Below are 22,817 nucleotides of genomic sequence, written 5' to 3' on the forward strand. Positions count from 1 at the left end.
CTGGATGTCCGATGATGGAAAGGGGAAGGTGGGATCAGGTCGTGTAGTTCCCGTGCGCACTCTCCGATATGTATCCGATAGAACACCGATAGGCTAGCGACTCGATGGCGTTGCTCAAGGTTCTATAACTTTGACTTGATAGATGGGTCATCGCCAAAGTCAAGTCATTTCTATTACTGTTATTGCTTATTGTATTGTTTTCATTTAGGTATATATACTTTATTGGGAAACATAAAAAATAATTCATTTGATGACTATTGCCTATTGTGTGCTTATCAATTAGATGTACTTATTATTTATTGTGCATCGTAAAATATTACTGGAAGACCTAACAGGACAAGAAATGTTAAAGTTTGTATAGTTTGTAGGACTTATGCTAATTATACGGTTTAACTCACGATCATTATTATGATTATTATGATTGAGACATACAAAATAGTAACCCAACACTATGACCTCAAAGATTTTCATAAGATGCAAGAGCGCAATAACAACAACCGTCTGAGAGGTCATCAGTATAAATTGATGTCTCGCATATCCCACAACAATCCTCATAGACACTTCTTTAGCAACAGAGTGGTCAAAGCTTGGAACAAACTCCCAGAGGATATAGTATCGGCCCAAAGTGTCAATGAGTTTAAGAATAAATTAGATGCAAATTCTACTCAACACTGAAAACTTTATATATTGATGACTCTGGAGACAGGCATTATCAGTTTTTTCAACTTCCTGCCTACTTTACAAATATCAATAATTATTATTATTATTTATTCCCGGAATTAATTGCCAATGTGGTGCAATTATCCCTCATATACATACATATATGTACATTGTACATATGGCTCGCAGAAGAATCAGCCTCATCGCCTCCACGTAACGCGAGGCCCCCCAGACAACCTTGAACTGAAGATGTTCACGTGATAATACAAATAGACAAACATCGTTGGCAAGTCAATAGTCAATATATGAAATAGGGCCTAATAATAGCGCCTATAGTACCTGACTATTTTTTTTTTAATTTCGCGCCTCTTTCTACTGACAAGTTTGGGTTGGGTGTGTATACGCTGTGTACAAGTATACGCTGTCTTGTTTCCTTGTGTTAGCGACAAAGCCGTGGAAATGTGACTAAAATGTTAGTACTGTGTTGGAAAGTGAAGTTTAAATTTACCGCTAAACACGTGCACCTTCAACAAGGTATTATAACAATCGTTATTATTTTAAATCGGTTATAAAGGTTATATCTTAATCATATCTTGTGAATAAATAATTCCAAAATACCTATTAATATACCGACGAGTTATCGATACAGTCATATGAAAGCATAGCATAGCATACGTTGAGGCATTTTGTCAAGCCCTGGCGTAAAGTAACAGTTTAAGTTTTTACACAAAATATTCTAAATTATTGACTAATATGCTTAAATATTAGCACACAACTGAAGAAAAACTTATAATGAACTGTATAAACAAGCTGTTTACACTTTTGATGCTGGTAATTTGACAAAATATCGTTAAGAAAACTTCGCTCGGAATATCATAATTACCTGTGAAATGAGTATTTGCCAGGGTTATTTTGCCCGGTGACACTACTGCGAACAGGTAGAAGTATACAGGAGCAAATACCTAGGGACTCCGTGCACACTAAAAGAGGCAGTTAGCAACCTGGAACCATTGCTACGCTTCGTAGAGGAGCTGGAGTGGTTAGAGTAGCGCTAACCCGATTCACGCAAAATAAGCACAATGTTGTCGATTTGCGTAAAATGCCAAGAAGCACTAACTCAAGTTCGTTGTCTAAAGTTTGTCTACTGTTAGTTTCTTACTGTGCCTGTTTGTCGCGCTGTATTCGGCCAAAGCGCTTTGTCACGATTGTCAAATTGTCGACGCATTTGCGGATCGAATCGCGATCGTCATAGCCTTGGTATGACGTTTGTACATTCACAACATTAATATGACCTATAGAGCAATGAAAGTAGGGGTAGTTAGTTAGTTAATTAGGGCTTCTGGGTATTTTTTGCAAATCGACAACTATTGTGCCTATTTTGCGTGAAACGAAATAGCGCTACTCTAACGACCCCAGCTCCTCCACGAAGCCTAGCAATGTTTCCAGGTTGCTAACTGCCTCTATTAGCGTGCACGTAGTCCCTAGGTATTTGTTCCTGTATACTTCAACCTGTTTGCAGTCTAGGAGAATGTGTTTTGTTGTTTCCTCTTCTTCCCTGCACGCTCTGCACACGGGGCTGTCTGTTTTACCCATATTGTGTAGGTGTTTGTTTAGTGTGCTATGTTCTGTAATTAATCCTACTATTTTACGTAGTTGGTGTCGAGGTGTTTTTAGTAGTATTTTGGTGAGATTGTAGTTCAATTCCGGTAAAATATCCTTGGTCTGCCTGCATGTGTCCATGTCATTCCAGTATTTATTGTGCAGTTGTCTGTGATGTAGGTCTAGCTGGTTGTGTATATAGGATATTGGTAGGGGTATGATGGGCTCGGGTCCACATGCCGGTGTTTCTGAACATTTGCAGGGTAAAATAATATAAAATAGGAAAAATCTTGAATGTAACTTCTTATTAGGTTCTGATGGACACTGATAGATTGCAAAAATCCGAGACTATAGACAACAAACAAAGCTTGTAGAAGTTGTAGACATTCAAATTCTTAAGAGGATATATCAGCTGAATACCTTCTTAGATTTTGATGATTTTAGGTAAATAAATCCGTCGCGTCTAAGGGAATGGCTCCTAAGATTAGTGCGATAAGGACAACTGAAGCACAGGCGAAAAATCTCTGAAATCGACGTTTCGTTCTCTACATTTTCCTCCTCAAAAACATAACCAATAGTAACGAAATTTTCAAAAACGGAATGAGAAATAAGTTACCTGTGTCAGACTGTTTTGATTTTTATGTTTATATTTGCCAATTTTGTATGCTAGACGTCTGTTCACGGCGCATTAATTTGGCCCTTTTAGCGCTAGTTCTTATAAAAACAAATATATCAAAAAACACATAATGGCAATATTGAATTCAAATAAAAAAAGATATTCATTTAGGGCCAAAATCCAGAGAGAAGAATGTCGAGAACGTTTGCATGGAAAAATTACCACTTATGTATCCTCTTGAAGCAGTTGACTATTTATTTAATCGAAAAATGTTTTTACACAATAAAAGACTTCCTAGAGGCTCCTTAATAATGTTAGTTTAGCTATTTTTGACCTAACTAATTATTTGACTACCTCAGTTTTTAATCATATGCATAGGTACTTTTATGGAATGATATTTTGTTATTTACAACGCTATGATTTATGTATTTACATTGTTAATTTTAATTTTATTTTATTATTACCTGCATGCAGTTTTATGCAATACTTATTATTTCTATGCCTATTCAGGCAGGATGTGCTGAACAAAAATTGTTTTATTATATCATACTATTGTACCGCATTCAAAGATATAAATAAATGATTGATTGAAGGCTGTTCTAAAATCATTGCTGAATAAGTACGTGCATGCCATTAAATCAGTCAAATAAATATCGCAATGTATTGCAAATCGCATGCGATCGACGGTGACGTTTGTAGAGCCCATAATTAAGTTATGATCCATGTGTATCTGTGGCTGGCTCTTAATACAATGTTGTTGTGTTTCTAATAAATAAACATAAAGCCAAGTCTGTAAGAAGACCAAAAATTTAAAAATTGTTTACAAAAGCATACTTTTTTTAGACACCGTAAGTTTTAATAAGTTTTTTTAGGTAGGTAATTATCTATACAGCATTTATCTAAATAATGTAATTAATACTTAATTTAAATACTGTCAAAGCACTTGAACTTATTTTAACAGATGCTCATCTTCGTGCCACCAAATACCGACAAACTAAAGTAAATATAGATACTTGTACCCTGACATTTGTATTTTAAATGCGATAAACAAAAAATGGAACTTTAACGGCTTATTTTACAAGTAACTTTGTAATACTAAGCAGGTGATTCCATCGAAAGATCAAAAACATACCTTATCCTAACGGTTACAAATAGTCACTTTTCTTAACACAACAACTTTATTTGACCTCATAGCAACGCGAATAACGCATTTACCGGTCAATTAAATATTACCGTTATTTTAATTATTACACACGCCGATATTCCATAATACAATGTAACCCAATAAGTTGGCACTTAAAGCATATAGGTAGGTAATTAAAAATGGAATTCGTATTGGCGCTAGTGCATCACTTGCACAGTTCAGTGCGGAGTGACGGCCTGTGTGTGCGGACGTGCTAACGGTTGTGGTGAACGTGTTCCAAATTCAAATTTTGAATCGTGTTATGTTTTGTTGGTGAGTGTCTTTTGTTTTGCGTTTTGATGAGAAATTTGGGTGTATTTTGACAGTTGAGTTTTTGGGACAGCGTTGTTTTAGTTTTTAATTTGGTGGGTATATTTTTAAATGCGATTTCACCGTTATTTTTTAAATTAGTTCCAACTTTTATATACTTTTAAGTTGCATACATTTAAGATTTTTTTGACATATTATGAATAATAAAAGACAATCACACTAAAATAAGGTGTCCGAGATCCGCTTATACAAACTTTAACAACTAACTTGACGACGGTTTTTTATACTTACCTAGTTCCTCCCACTTTTTATAAGTTCGTCACTCGTAATTGTAGCAGGAACACATGTATACATAATTCACACGTAAATACATACATACATATGTATGTATTTACGTGTATATGTAGATATTACATACGCTAAAATCATGATCCTTGCTTTTGACTTTTAGTCGGGTTAAGGCATGAATTACGAAATATCTTCATAAAAATCTACTACTAGACTACACTCAGATCACTTAGATGTTCATAGTTTATCTAAAAATAATAAAATAAATTAGATGCAGTATCATTCTTATTTAGTTTGTAACTGATTCAAACATCAAACGTTAGTAACGGAATATTTATTTCAGTGTTCAAGTTGTGGGTATTTTTCTAGTGTTTTTTTTAAGGTAACGGTATTACGGCTCTCATTACGCGAATACGAGAGTTGTCGGTTTTCTGAATTACTATTAAGGTGCATTGTCGTAACTTTGAAGGCGGGGTGATTTTGATAATCACTAATATCTAGTTAACGAGAACCCTGCAACTGCAACCCTTAAGGGCCCTCCACACACATGCGCGAATCACGGCGCGAAGAGGCGAACGTAAGTGGTGCGTCGATTTCGCAGATTGTTCTCGCCTTCACACGTCTAGTTCCCCGTTTTTTGACGATTTTTTGGCCCGCGTCAAAGGAGACGCGAAGCGCGAACTTGCAAGACTGTGGAGTTAACAGTTTTGGCTCATCTGTGGCGAGATAAATATTAATTATATTGTGATCATATTAAGCGGTTATATTTTACCGTTTTACAACAAAACAAATTGGAAAAATAGCTACAGCACGTATGATGCAGTAGATAACTCACAGTTAAACTTGATCAGCTGATGCTTGCAAATGCTGAAAATTGCAAAAAGGAAAGTCTGACTCATGGCCACCATCACAATAATAACCAGCTATTTTTAAAAATATATGATCAGCTGATGCTTGCAAATGCTGAAAATTGCACAAAGGAAAGTCTGACTCATGGCCAACATCACAATAATAACCAGCTATTTTTAAAGATACAGACATAATTATGTTTTAATCAAAAATAATTAAACAACAATGAATAAACAGTAGAAAGTGTTTCTAGTTTAGTATATATTCGTAACTTTACCGTGTGCTTAATTATATAAAAATAAACATTACAAATAAGAAAGTCTGACTCATGGCAACTATTACAATAATAACCAGCAATTTTTAATCAAAAATAATTAACCAGGAGAAAATTGGAACTTACGTTTTTGACCTGTCTCATATGGAGGGCTTTGAGTTATTATTACTATACAGAAGCCATACCAAACAATGAATTTGTCGCAAACCTGTACCACGCGACCAAAACGTCGTAAGCGCCGTTAAATTCATGGCGCTTACGCGTTTAGGTCGCGAGATTCACGCTCCGCTTCTATGGTTTGTTGTCAAAACGGTATGGCGCAAATTACTGGTTCTCTGTGCCGGTTCTATACTTAGTAATCATTGGTCAATGATGAACGATGGAGTTTTTACAAGGAAAATTATTCATTAATTTATTTCTAAAGTATACTTAATTTCCATCACGTGTTTCTGCTATTAAATACAGTTAATATGTTTATTTCCAGTGACATTCACGGTTCATATTGACATTATTGTACTCGTATCATAACGTTCCACAGTTCATTTTATATTTTTCTTGTTACCTTCAGGATTACCTAAAAGAGATTGCTCTGCTCCATATCGATGAGCATAAAGTTGCCAGTTAGGAAATTATTTATCCTCTTTCTTCGCCGCCATTGACTTTATTAACGGCCCGAATCGAAGAATGAGATACGATAAAGATAAGATAACGATAAGTTCTAGTTTCGATACTTTCTCATTTATATGTCGTTTGTTTGTCGTATCGGCTTTGGGAAACCAATCTTTGACGTTAGAAATATCGTAGAAGGCAAGGAACAGAAACTTCTTAGGCAGAATTGTTGTAAAAGTATCCATCTGTCTGCTATAAATAATAGTTCCAAATCTCTCCAGAGTAGCGCTAGAGTAGCTAAGAACCTAGGCGTTATTGACGGAGTGAAGTGCGCTGTCTATGATTAGATTTTTTTCTCAAGTATTCTAGATATTGTAGCGCCACCTATTTATGGTTTTTTGTAGGATACTTTTTGGTATATGGAGATTTTGTTCCTTCCATAATCGTAGATAGATCTTATTGGGATCACAGCGGAGTCGAAATAAACGTCAATTTTGATATGTAGTTTAGTAATCGATCTTTAAAAAATCTTTCCATGATCTTAAACGTGTCTTATCATTCTCCGAATCGGGCCAAGAGTCAGACATTTCGTACCCCACACGCCACGACTTCATATCAAGTCGTGGTTTTGGTCGGCTTTGTAATTTACATGCAATTTTAACGTGGCGTTGATGACACTCATTGACGTGGCGACGAAAAAGTTAAATGTTTACATATATTTTTGTTTCATTTGTATCACAGATTTTTCGTAAAACTTGTTTTTTTAAGGAATCAAACATTTTTATTTAAATGACCAAGCCAACCCAATTATACTATGGAGTTCCTAAGAAGGGGTTCCCAAGTAATCGGCAACGTAAATGTGACACCGTTATGCTTGTAAACATAAGCAGTCAGTTCCCATCATACTGTACGTTTGTTTGCTACCGTTTACTTAACACTATACAAATAAGCAACTACTTAGAATATTATTTTCAATTACGCCTAACACAGTAATAAAACCTGTATGACATAAATCATAAGATTCGATATGCCAGTTACCATACAATTTACATTTGCGGAATGCGTATAAATGTCAAAACGTGACTGACTCGACCGTTCCGATAAGAACTATGATTTAGAACCGTGACATTGACAATATTGACATGTACAGTAAACTACACAAATAGCCTCCTAAGGCCTACTTATAGTACTTATTCAGGTTATTCGCGGATGGTCTAAAACGCAAAATGACTAGTGTAATATTTTGCCTATATCACTTTTAGTCTACATCGCAAACGGTCTAGAACGCAAAATGCCTACATCATTTTCGTCGTTTTATCTTTACGTTAAGAGCCCTTAATCCTTGGAGCGTTCTCCGATTTCACGAAATAACGCTCGATAGATGGCGTTGGCGCTCGGTACGCGAGCGCCGGCAACGCGACGCGCGTTTTAATGCAGACTAGAATAATCTTGATAGTTTTCAATATAATTTCAAGCAACATTAATTTTAGTGTCATATGATATCATATGGGCACTCTTTATTTTATTGTATATATATGCACAGTAGTTTTTTTTTATGTACACTACTACTAAGTGTACAGACTACAGAGTGTACTATAACCCTTGCTCTTTATTCTGTCTCTTTCACACCAATGGAAAATGAAGAAGTTACTAAATGACTGCAGGTATAAATAAAGTATATTAGTGCGATAGAGAGACAGATAGTGTTTCGTTGTCGTATCGTATCGTAAACGATTGGCATGTTGGCCACACACTTGCTTAGTGCCTAGCCAAAATACCAATCGTTTGCGTATATTAGTGCGATAGAGAGAGAGTAGTGTTTCGTTGTCGTATCGTAAACGATTGGCATGTTGGCTACGCACCCATGATACCTAGCCAAGAAGCCAATCGATTGCGCATATTAGTGCGATAGAGAGACAGATAGTGTTTCCTTGTCGTATCGTTAACGTTTGGCATGTTGGCTACGCACCCATGCTGCCCAGCCAAGATGCCAATCGTTTATGCATATTAGTACGAGAGAGAGACAGATAGTGTTTCGTTGTCGTATCGATTGGCATGGTGGCTACGCACCCATGCTGCGTAGTCAAGATGCCAATCGTTTGCGCACATTAGTGCTATAGAGTTTCAGTGTTATTTGAAATCACGTTAGGGTTTGTATTATTATTTTTGACCCGAATGAAGTCCATCCAGGTTCTTATGATGGAGTCAGGAGTTGGTCACCAGAACTCCTAATCTACTCATTATAATTCCATCGTGCTTGGGCTCAAAAGATTTGCCCTGACGAACACCATCGATCTAGATGAGGTCCAGGGTCTTATGACGGAGTCAGGAGTTGGTCACCAGAACTCCCCAGAACTCCTAATCTACTCATCATAACTCCATCGAGTTTGGGCTCAATAGATTTACCCTGATGAGCACCATCAATCTAGATGAAGTCCAGGGTCTCATGATGGAGTCAGGAGTAGGTCACTAGAACTCCTAATCTACTCATTATAATTCCATCGTATTCGAGCTCAATAGATTTGCCCTGACGAGTACCATCGATCTAAATGAAGTCCAGGGTCTCATGATGGAGTCAGGAGTTGGTCACCAGAACTCCTAATCTACTCATTATAATTCCATCCTGTTTGGGCTCAAAAGATTTGCCCTGACGAGTACCATCGATCTAGATGAAGTCCAGGGTCTCATGATGGAGTCAGGAGTTGGTCACCATAATTCCTAATCTACTCATCATAACTCCATCGTGTTTGGGCTCAATAGATTTGCCCTCACGAGCACCATCAATCTAGATGATGTTCAGGGTCTCATGATGGAGTCAGGAGTTGGTCACTAGAACTCCTAATCTACTCATTATAATTCCATCGTGTTTGGGCTCAAAAGATTTGCCCTGACGAGTACCATCGATCTAGATGAAGTCCAGGGTCTCATGATGGAGTCAGGAGTTGGTCACCAGAACTCCTAATCTACTCATTATAATTCCATCGTGTTTGGGCTCAAAAGATTTGCCCTGACGAGTACCATCGATCTAGATGAAGTCCAGGCTCTCATGATGGAGTCAGGAGTTGGTCACCATAATTCCTAATCTACTCATCATAACTCCATCGTGTTTGGGCTCAATAGATTTGCCCTCACGAGCACCATCAATCTAGATGATGTTCAGGGTCTCATGATGGAGTCAGGAGTTGGTCACTAGAACTCCTAATCTACTCATTATAATTCCATCGTGTTTGGGCTCAAAAGATTTGCCGGACGAGTACCATCGACCTAGATGAAGTCCAGGGTCTCATGATGGAGTCAGGAGTTGGTCACCATAATTCCTAATCTACTCATCATAACTCCATCGTGTTTGGGCTCAATAGATTTGCCCTCACGAGCACCATCAATCTAGATGATGTTCAGGGTCTCATGATGGAGTCAGGAGTTGGTCACTAGAACTCCTAATCTACTCATTATATTTCCATCGTGTTTGGGCTCAAAAGATTTGCCCTGACGAGTACCATCGATCTAGATGAAGTCCAGGGTCTCATGATGGAGTCAGGAGTTGGTCACCAGAACTCCTAATCTACTCATTATAATTCCATCGTGTTTGGGCTCAAAAGATTTGCCCTGACGAGTACCATCGATCTAGATGAAGTCCAGGGTCTCATGATGGAGTCAGGAGTTGGTCACCATAATTCCTAATCTACTCATCATAACTCCATCGTGTTTGGGCTCAATAGATTTGCCCTCACGAGCACCATCAATCTAGATGATGTTCAGGGTCCCATGATGGAGTCAGGAGTTGGTCACTAGAACTCCTAATCTACTCATTATAATTCCATCGTGTTTGGGCTCAAAAGATTTGCCCTGACGAGTACCATCGATCTAGATGAAGTCCAGGGTCTCATGATGGAGTCAGGAGTTGGTCACCAGAACTCGTAATCTATTTATCATAACTCCATCGTGTTTGGGCTCAATAGATTTACTCCGACAAGCACCATCAATCTCTTTTGAGCCCAAACACGATGGAGTTATGATGAATAGACTAGGAGTTCTGGTGATCAACTCCCGAGTCCATCATGAGACCCTGGACCTGATCTAGATTGATGGTGCTCGTCAGGGCAACTCTATTGAGCCCATACACGATGGAGTTATGATGAGTAGATTAGGAGTTCTGGTGACCAACTCCTGACTCCATCATGAGACCCTGGACCTCATCTAGATCGATGGTGCTCGTCAGGGCAAATCTTTTTAGCCCAAACACGTTGGAATTATAATGAGTAGATTAGGAGTTCTAGTGACCAACTCCTGACTCCATCATGAGACCCTGGACTTTATCTAGATTGATGATACTCGTCAGGGCAAATCTATTGAGCCCAAACACGATGAGGTTATGATGAGTAGTTTAGGAGTTCTGGTGACCAACTCCTGACTCCATCATGAGACCCTGGACCTCATCTAGATCGATGGTGTTCATCAGGGCAAATCTATTGAACCCAAACACGATGGAGTTATGATGAGTAGATTAGGAGTTCTGGTGACCAACTCCTGACTCCATCATGAGACCCTGGACCTCATCTAGATCGATGGTGCTCATCAGGGCAAATCTTTTGAGCCCAAACACGTTGGAATTATAATGAGTAGATTAGGAGTTCTAGTGACCAACTCCTGACTCCATCATGAGACCCTGGACTTTATCTAGATTGATGATGCTCGTCAGGGCAAATCTATTGAGCCCGAACACGATGAGGTTATGATGAGTAGATTAGGAGTTCTGGTGACCAACTCCTGACTCCATCATGAGACCCTGGGCCTCATCTAGATCGATGGTGTTCATCAGGGCAAATCTATTGAGCCCAAACACGATGGAGTTATGATGAGTAGATTAGGAGTTCTGGTAACCAGCTCCTGACTCCATCATGAGACCCTGGACCTCATCTAGATTGAAGGTGCTCGTCAGGGCAACTCTATTGAGCCCAAACACGATGGAGTTATGATGAGTAGAGTAGGAGTTCTGGTGACCAACTCCTGACTCCATCATGAGACCCTGGACCTCATCTAGATCGATGGTGCTCATCAGGGCAAATCTTTTGAGCCCAAACACGTTGGAATTATAATGAGTAGATTAGGAGTTCTAGTGACCAACTCCTGACTCCATCATGAGACCCTGGACTTTATCTAGATTGATGATGCTCGTCAGGGCAAATCTATTGAGCCCAAACACGATGAGGTTATGATGAGTAGTTTAGGAGTTCTGGTGACCAACTCCTGACTCCATCATGAGACCCTGGACCTCATCTAGATCGATGGTGTTCATCAGGGCAAATCTATTGAGCCCAAACACGATGGAGTTATGATGAGTAGATTAGGAGTTCTGGTGACCAACTCCTGACTCCATCATGAGACCCTGGACCTCATCTAGATCGATGGTGCTCATCAGGGCAAATCTTTTGAGCCCAAACACGTTGGAATTATAATGAGTAGATTAGGAGTTCTAGTGACCAACTCCTGACTCCATCATGAGACCCTGGACTTTATCTAGATTGATGATGCTCGTCAGGGCAAATCTATTGAGCCCAAACACGATGGAGTTATGATGAGTAGATTAGGAGTTCTGGTGACCAGCTCCTGACTCCATCATGAGACCCTGGACCTCATCTAGATTGAAGGAGCTCGTCAGGGCAACTCTATTGAGCCCAAACACGATGGAGTTATGATGAGTAGAGTAGGAGTTCTGGTGACCAACTCCTGACTCCATCATGAGACCCTGGACCTCATCTAGATCGATGGTGCTCATCAGGGCAAATCTTTTGAGCCCAAACACATTGGAATTATAATGAGTAGATTAGGAGTTCTAGTGACCAACTCCTGACTCCATCATGAGACCCTGGACTTTATCTAGATTGATGATGCTCGTCAGGGCAAATCTATTGAGCCCGAACACGATGAGGTTATGATGAGTAGTTTAGGAGTTCTGGTGACCAACTCCTGACTCCATCATGAGACCCTGGGCCTCATCTAGATCGATGGTGTTCATCAGGGCAAATCTATTGAGCCCAAACACGATGGAGTTATGATGAGTAGATTAGGAGTTCGGGTGACCAGCTCCTGACTCCATCATGAGACCCTGGACCTCATCTAGATTGATGGTGCTCGTCAGGGCAACTCTATTGAACCCAAACACGATGGAGTTATGATGAGTAGATTAGGAGTTCTGGTGACCAGCTCCTGACTCCATCATGAGACCCTGGACCTCATCTAGATTGAAGGTGCTCATCAGGGCAACTCTGTTGAGCCCAAACACGATGGAATTATAATGAGTAGATTAGGAGTTCTAGTGACCAACTCCTGACTCCATCATGAGACCCTGGACCTCATCTAGATCGATGGTGTTCGTCAGGGCAAATCTTTTGAGCCCAAACACGATGGGATTATAATTAGTAGATTAGGAGTTCTGGTGATCAACTCCTGACTCCATCATGAGAACTTGGACTTCATCCGGGTCAAAAATAATAATGCAAACCCTAACGTAATTTCAAGTGAAAATGCGTTTTTCAGAAAATCGCAGCCAAATAACACTAGACCTTACTCATAGTGTTGTGTTCCTGCCGGTGAGTAAGGTTGCCAGAGCTCAACGAGGGGCGGGCGGGGGTTAGGGTCGGCAACGCGCATGTAACTCCTCTGGAGTTGCAGGCGTACATATGCGGGCCGTATGCTTGTTTGCCACCGACTTAGTATTTAAAAAAAAGTAACACTGATAATCCATCAATAAGCGAGTCTGTTAGGCATCTGTAAAAAATGAACTTTTATTAAGATTTTCTAATCGCAGTATATAGCACTTCTCGGAACTCCGTAGCTGATTACGATCGCAACGAATGCCTGACAATCGAGCACAGGTCCGTCCTCTAAGCGCGCTCCGCGCGGACTGAGAGCGGGGCGTCGCTGCTGCGTGATTTATACTTGTTTAAAAAAAATATAAATTTACGGCAATGTAGGTCCCATAGTTACGATTTTTTTTTATAGGTTAACATAAAGTTACAGTTTGCTATAATATTATTTTTATAGCAAAATATGCGTACAATTTGCGGAAATAAAATATATAAAAACCCTGTTTTCGCCAAAAAAATGAAGAAAACTCGGAAGGTATTTTATCAGTTTTTTCAAATGAATCTTCGATTGTTAATCATTCCAGCCCCTCGTACGAGATATGTTGAATCAAATTGTAGTCATTCATGTACCAAATGATTCTTGTTTATAGCAAAATTGAGAACCGAAACGCCACATCTCACTGCAAAATTTGGAAAAGACTCCCAAAAAACCTCATTAAAAAAGAGGTTTAAAAGAGAAAATGAAAATTTGAACTGTTGGAGCCCCTAGTTTAGGAAACGATTATTTAAGTACGTTATCAGTTTTTGAATAAATACTAATAGTTACGTCGTAATCTTGAATGAAAAAGGAAGCATTTTACAAAATACGCTCGTCTGTAGGAATAAGGACTCTTAAGCGGGGCTCCTATTCTGGACGGTTTGGCCTTCGGCCATTTGAAGATAACTAGCAAACCTAACCTACCTAATGAAATAAAAAAGTGGTCATTTTGCGTTCTAGACCGTTCGCGATGTAGACTAAAAGCGATATAGGCAAAATATTACACTAGTCATTTTGCGTTTTAGACCATCCGCGGATAACCGACTTATTCATATTCAATTCATACCTATTCAATTGGAATAGAATTGCATTTGCTTTGTTTTGTTCAGGGGAGCGATTTTTGAATTTCGAGCGCTCGATTTTGTCACTCGAAAATCTGTGGAAAACGGCGAAATGCTATTTTCTATTCGTCGACTGTAATTATTAAATTGAGATTTCGTATACCAAACTATAATTGTGTACTTTTCATGTATGGGCTCCTAACTCAACTATAACATTCATTTCGATACGCTCTAATCAACTATAAAAAATTGACCAATCACGTGTCGCAGCGCTCCCATAGAAAATAATAAACGGTTTGTCTTTTGTACTAAATTTTTGTCTACTGAGATACTTACCCATTTTCATTAATCATTTAGCTTTTAAAGTAAAAAAAATATTATTTTAGATGACTCCTAGAAAAAATATACAAGTGATATAATCAAGCTTTTAAATCTCGTACCTGACTTAGGCAACTCAGCAAACGTTGCCTAAACAAGGTACTTGACTGAAAAGCTCTCTATTATATCACGATTGCGATAGAAATTGGAAATCGAATGGTATTGACCACTCATTTTCAATCTTATTAGTAGAATCGAAGTGCCTAGTAGTGGAGATATTAACACGAAATCGAACGATTGCAATTCAAAAATCGGCCCGCCACAATTTATGAATAAGGAGTGAAATTCGCGAAAAAAAGCTTGTAACCCCCAAAAAATTTATGCATTTGACATTTTGAAAGATTTCCGTCAACACCAGCGCTCCTAGCGTCGAAATTAAACGCGGTAGCCCTCATTCTAAAACTCTCGCAGTATACGCAGTAACGGTTCAGGCCTTACGCAACAATAAATACAGATGTCATCGTACAATTTATGAGATCGTAAGCTAATTTGTTCTAAGTGGTTGGTTTGTGCTACTTTTCAATGGTTTATTATTACTCTGGTCACGGAACAGTTCATTGTCTATTACGGGCCAATTCGAACATTTAGAACGTACACTGATATCAGAATTACATCTAATTGATGTCATTCAGTTATCGTGCATTTCGCTCTTACTTGTACGTACAAGTATTGGCGGCGAGATGCACGATAACTAAATAACATGATTAAAATATTATTCTGATGTCAGTGTACGTTCGAATTGGCATATAAGTTGAACCTATCGCTCGTGTTTACTGTCATTGAGGAATGTATAATTTACTCTTGAATAGATTTTTTTTAAATGTCACTCACTTCATCGGGGTCCTTGTTTTTATTCACCAAACATTAGTGAAGGTGTCTGTTTTAGCTTCCAGCTTCCTTCTCAACCCATTCTCGTGTTGTCTAATAATTTCTTGGAAATTTTTCAAAATGGCGGAGCCATTTCTTCTTCCTCGTGTTTTCCCGGCATTTTTGCCACGGCTCATGGGAGCCTTGGATCCGCTTGACAACTAATCCCGAGATTGACGTTGGCACTATTTTTTTTATAGGTTTCTAAAGCGCTGAGACTCGTAACAGTGAATTGAATTCTTCATATTTAGACTCAAAATAGTCAAACTCCTATCACATATCCAATCCGCAAATGTCTTACATTATGTATGTGTTAGTCACCATAGCTATAAATATCGCAATGACCTAGTAAGGTATGTTGTTATGGCGACTGCAAAAACGCAAGACCACGTTCGTTGACTCATCGTGAATTCGCGCGAATAGGGATGTAAAGAATATTGTATTCGCATGTGCGAATAATTGAAATTCGTATGCACACTTAACCATGCGAATGTTTTTCGAATGCGACTGCATTGTCAATTTGTTTCGCAAGTGTCTTTCTTGTACATTCTAGGTTTTTATTTTATTTCTACATATGAAACTATAGGTCTATTTTTTGTCTATAACTTTTAATCTAAAATTGTATATGACTGTTTGTTTCTAAATAAATAGAAAAAAATAAATTACTGTGGTCTCACAGTTCCAAGGCACAGCCTTTACCACGTCTGGGAATATTGGGATCCTCGGTGTCGACATCTCCAGTGTCGTCCAATTCCGTAGCCACCTGGAAGGGAAGGCTGCGCTGGCATCCAAGAAACTCGGTGTGCTCAATAAAGCCAGGCGATATTCTACTCGGAGGCAAAGACTGCTGCTATATCAATTGCAAGAAAGACCCCATATGGAGTACTGCTGTCACCTTTGGGCAGGAGCACTTCGATGCCAACTTATCCTTATGGATCCTTAGACTCAGTCCAAAGGCGCGCTGTACGAATCGTCGACGATCTTAAACCCACAAGCGGCATTGAACCTTTACGTCTAAGAAGAGACTTTGCCTCTCCTTAGACTTTGTGTGTATTCTACCGCTTGTACAATGGGCTGATGTATTTGATGCCAATGACCGCTTTCTATCACCGCACCGCTCGCCGTCGGCAGGGTGTTCATCCTCACACCCTAGTACCTAAACGGTCGCGCTGTGCGGTTTAAGAGGAATATCCTCCCGCCGAAGGTCCGGCTGTGGAATGAGCTCCCTGCCGAGATTTTCCCGAGGGTCTACAGTATGGGGTTCTTCAAAAAAGGAGTGTACATGTTTTTAAAGTGTCGCGCATGTAACTCTTCTGGAGTTGCAGGCGTACATAGGCTACGGAGATTGCTTACCATCAGGCGGGCCGTACGCTTGTAATAAAAAAACTTTCGTAATAGAAGTTTGTGCCGATTGCAAAACTTGGTCCGATGCAAAAAAATATATTTATTGGTATCGATAACGCAAATCATTAAAATCATGCCAGTGTACCTGCACCTTTAAGTAATCCGTGAGAAAAGTACCTCGCCGACAGGTTATATTTTATATTATAAAGTATCACCCAACCTACCTATTCATGTTACAATGGTGCCACCGTCTACGTAACATCAGAAATTAGTTGAAGAAAGCGTTAGTTCCATTATTGGCCACTGGTATTTATGAGTTTGTTTTGATCATGATCGTTAAGTCTCACCCAAGTTATCTATTCGCGTAATAATGGCGCCACTGTCTACGTAATATCAAAAATTACCATGTGAAAGTATTAGTGTCTGAATTAACCACTGGTGTAATAAGTTTGTTTTGATCATGATCATTAAAATTCTTAAGGATGTTGGTAATTTTATTCGTTTATATAACGGCGATAAATTCATTATGCGCAGAGTATAAGTTTATATATTAATTAACTGTCATACCTAATAATATTATTTAAATCATAATTAATAAAAGATAGTGAACCTCCAAGTCTTTTTGTTGCGTTTTTCTTTTGTTGCAGCACATCTTTTTTATTGCATATTTAATGTGTTTATATGACTGTTTGGTTTCTGAATAAACTAAAAAAAAGACAGTTGAAGTGCCGATAACTGGTAGTGTCTGGTAGCCTAGCAGTAATACAAGTGCGTCTTTAAAACTTTCAATTATGAATTAATACCCTAAATTAATGAAATTAAATTAAAATTAATGAAATTAAATTAACTTTAATTAAATTAAAATTAATGAAATTAAATTAACTTTAATTTAATTAAAATTAATGAAATTAAATTAATTTAATTTAATTAAAATTAATGAAATGAAATTAATTTAATTTAATTAAAATTAATTAAATTAAATTTATTTTAATTTAATTTGTACCCGAATACCTACGTCGATGCATGCCGGCAGAGTAATGCTGACCTAACACCCTCTACTAACCAACTTTGTACCATATTCTCAGAAATAAATGCTTGATTGATTGATTGATTGATTGAATAATGACCAAGTATCTAACGCAGTATAAGAACTAGTGCTTACGATAGTTTTTGGGATTAGGTTGCAAAATGTGAACCCCAAGCTTACGAAAATGCAGGTTTGTTAGGATTGTCTATATACAAAGTATGAATTAGCATGGTCCATTATCATTAAAAAACAAGAACTATCCTTTTACCTCTTGAATAATAACTCTAAAATCGCGAGATAGCATTGGTATCTAATTATTTATCATAAAAAACTACGATGTTGGCCTATCTCGCAGCTTGCCAGCTTGTCTAACTGATCGTGTTTCACGCCTAACATAGATAATCTCCGGGCATCTGGCATTGTTGTCTGGTCTGCAATTGCCATTAACGGCATTCAATCGCGGGATAATTGATTATTTTTTATTGACTATAACTGTGATTATTTTTCGTCAGCAGCTAGACATAGTCTCCCTCCATGGGAGAAAAGAAGAGCATATCTAGATGTTTTATTTTTATTTAAAATTATTAGAAATCACATAGATTCTAACCTTTTATTAGATAGCGTTTCCTTCAAAATCTCTCGTTTCCACTCACGTTCTAAACCCACATTTTCTATTTCCTCCTGTGGCACACAGTGTGCTAAAAACTCTTTCTTTAGGCGCACTTGTTATTTGTATAATGAATCTCTTAACGATATAGATATTTTTGTTCATAGTTTGTCCGTGTTCAAGAACAAAGTTCGGCAAATTTTGTTTTCTAGAAATTGATCAATTTGTTTCCAGTCATATTTTTCATACTTTTGTATGTTTTCTTAACTTACTTGCATGTAGTACACAACTAAACCGGTAATTTATAATTGCGTAATTTACATTTCTATGTAATAGTTTTCTTAGTAATGTAGGAAACTTTAGGCCTATTTTTAGTTCATTTACTTTAGACATATTTGTAAAAGGCTGTTTGTTTTCTAAATAAATTAAAAGAAAAAAAAATTGTTTAATCACGGATAAATGACCAGCGGTGGCAGCATGGTCCCATTTTTATCACTTGTCACGTGACAGGCATGGTGACAAATGATAAGGAGCCGACCATCTTAGCCCAACTGATTATATTTTCTGCTGGTTAGATTAACAAACTTGTGTTTTAAAATATGGGGCCCATTTTTGAATTTCGATCGCTTGATTTCATGTTCTCCTTTTAATACTACCATTATAGGCATTTGAATTCTACTAATAGAATTGAAAATGTGTGGTCAATACCACTAGATTCTCAATTTCTATCGTTCGTATTTCAAAAATAGCATTTGCCGTTTTCCACAGATCGAGTAAAGAAATCGAGCACTAAATCGAATCGAAAATCGAACTCGAAATTCTAAAATCGGTCACATGATACTGGCGTTATTCATAAACATAACGTTTGTCAATTATAACTGATTGTCCCTATTTCTCATTTTGATATTTGTGTTGTATCATTCTTGTCACATTCGTTTTTCGTCTAATTATTATTTTGTATCATTACTACTCGCACGCAGCCGGCATGCTCTGCCCTTATCCCGACCATATGATCATCACTTGTATGATATGTTCGCTTTTAATTGAAATATAATTTTTAGTTATCTAATTATTAATTAATTAACACATTTCAAGTAAACCAAATAACATAAATATTGTATCAAAACTTATAAACTAAACTAAATTATAACCATCGAAATTAATAATAATTAGAAAAAAAAACCCAAATCCTAAACTAAAATAAAAATTCACCCCTCGGCAAGGTGCCGTAGATGCTGGCAGCATTACCCCGCTGGATTGCAATACTAATGCGCTGTGCGAGGAAGCTGCCAGCCCTACGGTCCCCAGTCGCTTCCACAAGCCTCTTTGACAAAGTCCCAAAAAATTTCAGGGCACCGGGACCCCACGGGCCAAGTGTTTCCACACCAAAAGGGGTAAAACTATATTCTTGGCCGATGCGGCTGTATTTAGCTCTTTTTTTTCACTCTGCCGCATCCGCCGCTGCACCCGGTGAGACAAAAGTGCCATGAAGATGGGACGGGGCTAGTGTATCCACGCATGTAGCGTCCCACACCAACACCCGTCCCATCTCCCACGGAATCAATGACATTCCGTCCGGCCTTTTACCATCGTCCCTGAGGACGCCTTAATTAATAATTAATTAATCTGCAATGTCAAACAATAAGGCATAAAGCCCGGTGGGATCGGGCGTGCACGGGCGTGCGAAGGCGTGAGCGTGACCAAGCGGGCACGGGCGAAGGGTGACCTTTTCCACATGACAATCAATATGAAAACCGCTAGGGATCTTATAAGGTACCGAAGTGGCACAGAAATCAAATTCCTTGACCGTACCTGCTCTGTGCCAATACACTCGTTGCAACATTACTGTACACTGTTAACTGTCCATCGGTGGACTTTATTACAAAAGGCATAAGGTGCACCGATGGACAGGTTAAGTGTGTTGCTGTTTGTACCCGAAGGCGAGTTCAAATGTCATTCGTAATCAAATGTTGCTGTGTTACTTGGATATCACGATCCTACGTGAGTACGGGGTTGTGTGATCAGATAAATCTCGTAAATAAATAAATAAGACAATTGGCTAATAATATTGTCTTCGGTTATCGTGATAATTACTTATAAAATTAAAGTATGTAAACAGATTATATTGCGTATAATGTATTTGAAATACACCCCGACGTTTTAAATCATCTACAACATTCGTGGTCTCAACTTTTCGGCATATAGGTAGCTTCTATAATTTCTTACCTTTAAAAAACAGTTCGAATTTCAATGCATATTCATAACAAGTAATCCTAACAAATTCAATATTTTACCGATACCGGCTTACATTAGCTTAACGGACCGATATCCGTAATTATGACCGCTAATAACGGTTCTTGGATCCTGAGTACAAACCAGTTCAGCATTCCTTAGTGTTTGACCTGTTCTTTTACTTAAGCTCGTACGTAAATCGGAGATTTGAAAATAATTATTGTAAAAGAAATAAAAATAGAAGAATTGATAAAAAAAAAAGAGGAAGGATGCTTGGTCACTTGTTACGGCACGACAGATTTATCAAAAACATCATAGAAGGGCGCGTTGAAGCAAACGGGAATCATTTTTTGGCAAAAGATTCATTATTAGTACAAGCTTTTGTCGCTGACTGTACTTTTCTTACCATAGGCAACTAATACTCATCGAGACAATTCTTAAAACCCCAAATACAATTAGGTTGCGTTGTTTCATCGCAGAGTTGTGGCCACCTCCTGTCTCCATCAGCAGATCAGCTCGATGGTACCATAATATTGCATTGTCGCCCGACTTGCATATGTATGCAAATTTTCAGCTCACTCGGAAAAAAAATACAAACAGGGCAGGGCAAGTTAAATGAAAGCTGGTAAAAAGGAAAGACCAAGGAGAGCGTAGATGGATTAAGTAAAGGAAAACTCAACGTCGTATCGTATCAGGCTGTCAAAGAGAAGACAGAGGATCAAAATACATGGAAATCGATCGGACAATAGTTTAAGTCACGTTGAAGAAAATATATTTGATGACAATGATGACAAATAACAAAAAGTTCATTCATAAAAGAATATCTAAAACCTCTGCACATCCTTGAACTTCGTAAAGTAACTTGAGAATATCATAATACATTAACCATTTCCCAACCTTATTCCAACCCATTAAGACCTATATTCCGTCAGTTTCCCTATACTCATAAACTTCCAACAGGGCGTATGTCTCTAGGAAAACTATAGACATTTAAGATATTTTTGCATAAGTTATGTTATGGCGCCGCATACGCAGCCATGTAAGACAATTAGTCTCATCCGTGGGCGAGATTAGCTTAAGATTCCCATAAGACAAATTATAACGTGAATAGGTATATGAAATGTACTAGAGTCTGTTCGGAAAGAGAAGAGTCGTGGAATGTATGGGGCCCAATACATTCCACGACTCTTCTCTTTCCGAACAGACTCTAACAGCAGAAGTTGAGTAACCATCGGTGATTATAATCATTGCAAAAAGGTTTTTAAAATGGTCTGTTAATGTTAACAGTGAAAGAGGAATGTTGGAAATACAGGGAATATTTTTGTGGATGAAATTCCGCTATATGCGGTTGTAGGTAAAATGATAAGATTGATAAGGTACGGTAAGATTTCGAAAGTTTTGTACTGATGATATACGAAATAATAACATTTAAAATAATAATTTAATTCAGGCATGACCCATACATTCCACCCATCTGACCCATGGCATAGAAGTTTTAGAAACAAAACTTAAATACGAATGTTATAAAATACAATTTCATAAAACCTACCATGCAAAACAGTATACTCGTACTTAGAACTAGGACAATATAATACCGGTGTGAGCATACACTTTGATAAAATAAAATGAAAATAATATAGATTCCCAGCCCTGGTTTTCGGCTGTAAGTACTTAAGAAACTATAAAACTTGTTTAAAAGGTAGTACGTCAGATCAGAATTCGATAAAATTTGGTTGATATACAGACTTCCCTATTCTGTACAATAACTAACTATATAAGCGCAAATTTGCTGTATGTCATACAAAATCTTCCTTTGAGTTACGATAGCGTATGGTATTTTCGTAACTGAAAGGAAATTTGCATACCTACATTTTTCGTCCCGAATTGGGATCTCGTATTAATTCCTTCTAAGATGAGGAGCTCGTCAAACTTACCAAATGTTATCAAAATCTGACGAAAAAAAAAAAACTAAAACCAAATAAAAATCAGCCCACTTACCTTACAAAAGTTACAAATACTTCAGTGTCTGGTATCTGCAATTTCTCCGTTTTGTTTCAGATAGGTAGTTCTGAATATCAGCGGTTATGCACAAAATAGCACGACGTCTATTACCATGAACGGACCAATAATTCACTTTTTAAATGAACACTAAAACCCATCCAAAACTCAAATGATCTTGAAAATATTTTTCGAGGATATTTTATATTATTTTCTCCTTCTCGATAAGGGTGACATTTTTCCTCTATGACTCAGTCATATATATTATTATACTCTTTGACTCAGTCTATGACTGTCATGAAACCAAGATACTGATCCGATGAAAATAAAA

General features: G+C 38.0%; 1 protein-coding gene across 3 annotated transcripts in view; it reads left to right on the plus strand.

Annotated features, from left to right (window-relative positions):
* Positions 1-22,817, plus strand: part of LOC133520837 (angiotensin-converting enzyme-like) — a 75,056-nt gene that overhangs the window by 40,552 nt on the left and 11,687 nt on the right. Inside the window, exon 1 of one of the 3 annotated variants that reach the window (XM_061855522.1) lies at positions 4,185-4,331. The exons of the other annotated variants lie outside the window; for them this stretch is intronic. The gene's annotated coding sequence lies outside the window, so the exon portion shown is untranslated. Of the gene's footprint in view, positions 1-4,184; positions 4,332-22,817 lie in introns of those variants that run through there. 3 annotated transcript variants of the gene reach the window in all.

The sequence above is a fragment of the Cydia pomonella genome, chromosome 8 (assembly GCF_033807575.1).
Source record: "Cydia pomonella isolate Wapato2018A chromosome 8, ilCydPomo1, whole genome shotgun sequence".
NCBI classification, from domain to species: domain Eukaryota; kingdom Metazoa; phylum Arthropoda; class Insecta; order Lepidoptera; family Tortricidae; genus Cydia; species Cydia pomonella.